Genomic DNA, 2379 nt, shown 5'->3' with positions numbered 1-2379 from the left:
AAATACTTACGTATGTTTGTTGTCTCTGTATGTCTAAAGAGTCTTAATCAATAATCCATATTCGTAGTCTAGTCCGTTCTGCTTTCTTTCCCGTAGATGACGTCGCTTTATCTGCATTAGCGTTCATGTCACTGCGGTTTGTGTTTCCTCCTCGGCAAATGAGCTTTCCGCTGTTGTAGGTCCTCCATCTGTGCTTTTTTTGTTGGCAATGTCTGTGCTGTTTCGGACGACGAGCTTGGCTCTCGAGGCCTCTTCGCTGGTTGAGATTCCTTTCCTTTTCGTAGGTATTTTAAGATTGATGACACTTTTGCTTCGTCCATATCGCCAAGTGAGTTACTTCTTTGTCTTGGCTTCTCCTTCTGCATAACCGGTGTGTCATCTTCTTTTGTGTTGTCGTCTTGTTTTTTCTTGCCTTTTTTTGTTTCTTTTTCTTTTTCTTATCTTTCTTGGTCGTAGGTTCTGTTGACTTGTCGTCACTTTCACTTTCTTCTGATTGTTTTTGTTTATCTTCGGTGTTTGGGGATTCCCCCATGGCGGATGTATTATTTTCCTTTCCAGTTTGGCTTACATGCTCCTCATACGCTCTATCAATGAAGTCCATATTTGACTCTGTTGTAGGTGTGCTGACAGCGGTCTGAGTGTCATCATTTGCTTTATTTTGGTCGCTGGCTGTGTGAGTTATCTGCTCTCGGTCTAGTTCTTGTCCGTTGTAGAAGACTCGCGCCCAGTGTGTCCCAATCTTCACATTTCGTTGTATGGCTTTTGTGGGTTTTTGTTCGATGTAAATCAGCCTGTCTCCGTTGCTGCAGTTGGTAAGTCGGTTGTTATATCTGATTTTTCTGTGATTCACTCGTCCGACTGTTTTGCACCCTGCATTAGTCAGGAATTCCACTATAATGCTGTCATCAGCTGATTCTGGAATGTCCTTGATTGTAATTAGTGTGTTGTTCATGTTCTGCATTCTGTGTTTCAGGCTGAAAGGATTCGTTTCCTTACAGTCGACCGATTTAGCCCTTACGGTGATCCCTTCGATCAGCAACTTCGCTCTCGCTTCATTACTGTGTAGATAGACCCTCCATAAGGCCCGTACTCTCTGGATTGATCTCAGGTGGGCTGGATTAATGCTTTGTATCAGACAATGATACATCTCTTCCTCCTTTATGGGATTTGCATAAGCCTCTTCTTTCGTGACAATTTCCCTCTCCATTATGAATATAGGAAAAACCGTTTCCCTGGTGGTTCCTCGCTTTACTACTGTCGACCAGCTCACCTCCGCGTCGGTCGCCATGTTGTCTTGTTGTTGTCAGGACGCCGGCCGGCGTCCTTCTGGAGATGAATGAAATGAAGCACCAGCTAGACCCAGAACTCGCTTCTGCCCGCTGTACGTTGGTCTCTGTGGCTTTATGGTGCTTTTGGTCACACTACAGTTTCACGATTCGTTGGGAAATCGGTATAAAAATAGCTGATAGTTTGCTGTGTACCGAAAACGCTGCCGCCTTGGCTAGCCTCGTTTTCGATCTTCCTCGGTGCGGTGGAGCTTGTGGGCACTGCTGGCCGGTCGGAAATAAACTAAATTTGCTGTACGTCGATGAAGGTTAGACATCCAGGTAATACGATATGCCAAAAAAAAACAGTTACTCAAGCAACTGGATATGATTTTGAAAACGTCAGACGTTTCAGCTAGTATCCACTAGCTTTCGTCAGTGACTGAGAGACCAGAGGGGAAAGCAGGTTTATATACACAACCTGTTGATTGATATGCAAATAAAGTGAAGACAAATTTTTGGAAGTCGAAAAAGGAACAAAAGTCAGACAAGTCAAGACAAGATGATGCAAATTAGTCTGAAAGCTCCTGTTATACAGGACAGGAGCTTAAGTGTTGTCTGTCCTCGGGGCTGGGAGTGCCAATGCACAGCTGTGCTATGGGATCACCAGTCTCACCAATTGTTGTAAACCTGTACATGGAGAAGTTTGAAAACAAAGCCCTCAGCACTTTCAATGACACTCCCCCGGCCAACTGGTTTCGATATGTAGATGACACTTGGTGCAGATTGAAAAAGAGGGTAGCTGCTGACTTCTTTGACCACATCAACCAGATAGATGACAACATCAAGTTCACACAGGAGCCAAGCCATGACAACATGCTCCCTTTCCTAGACACCAAAACTATCGTAGAGGAAGATGGTAACCTTCGTTTCGAAGTGTACAGGAAACCAACCCACACTGATCAGTACCTGGCTTTTGATTCCCACCACCCTTTGGAACACAAACTAGCAGTGATCAAAACTCTCTTCCATCGTGCAGACAACATTGTCACTTCAGACCAAGCCAAAACGGACGAACAAAGACACCTCCGAGGCGCCCTGGCTAAATGTGGCT

At 44.8% G+C, this 2379-nt stretch overlaps 1 pseudogene; it reads right to left on the bottom strand.

Moving 5' to 3' along the window:
- Nucleotides 1-128: 128 nt before the first annotated feature.
- LOC109479128 lies at nt 129-1496 on the bottom strand (annotated as a pseudogene).
- Between the last annotated feature and the right edge of the window lie 883 nt (nt 1497-2379).

This window comes from Branchiostoma belcheri, unplaced genomic scaffold, assembly GCF_001625305.1.
Source record: "Branchiostoma belcheri isolate BF01 breed outbred unplaced genomic scaffold, Haploidv18h27 scaffold47, whole genome shotgun sequence".
Taxonomy (NCBI): domain Eukaryota; kingdom Metazoa; phylum Chordata; class Leptocardii; order Amphioxiformes; family Branchiostomatidae; genus Branchiostoma; species Branchiostoma belcheri.
The sequence above is the reverse complement of the archived record's forward strand: the minus strand, read 5'-3'. Positions and strand labels throughout refer to the sequence as shown.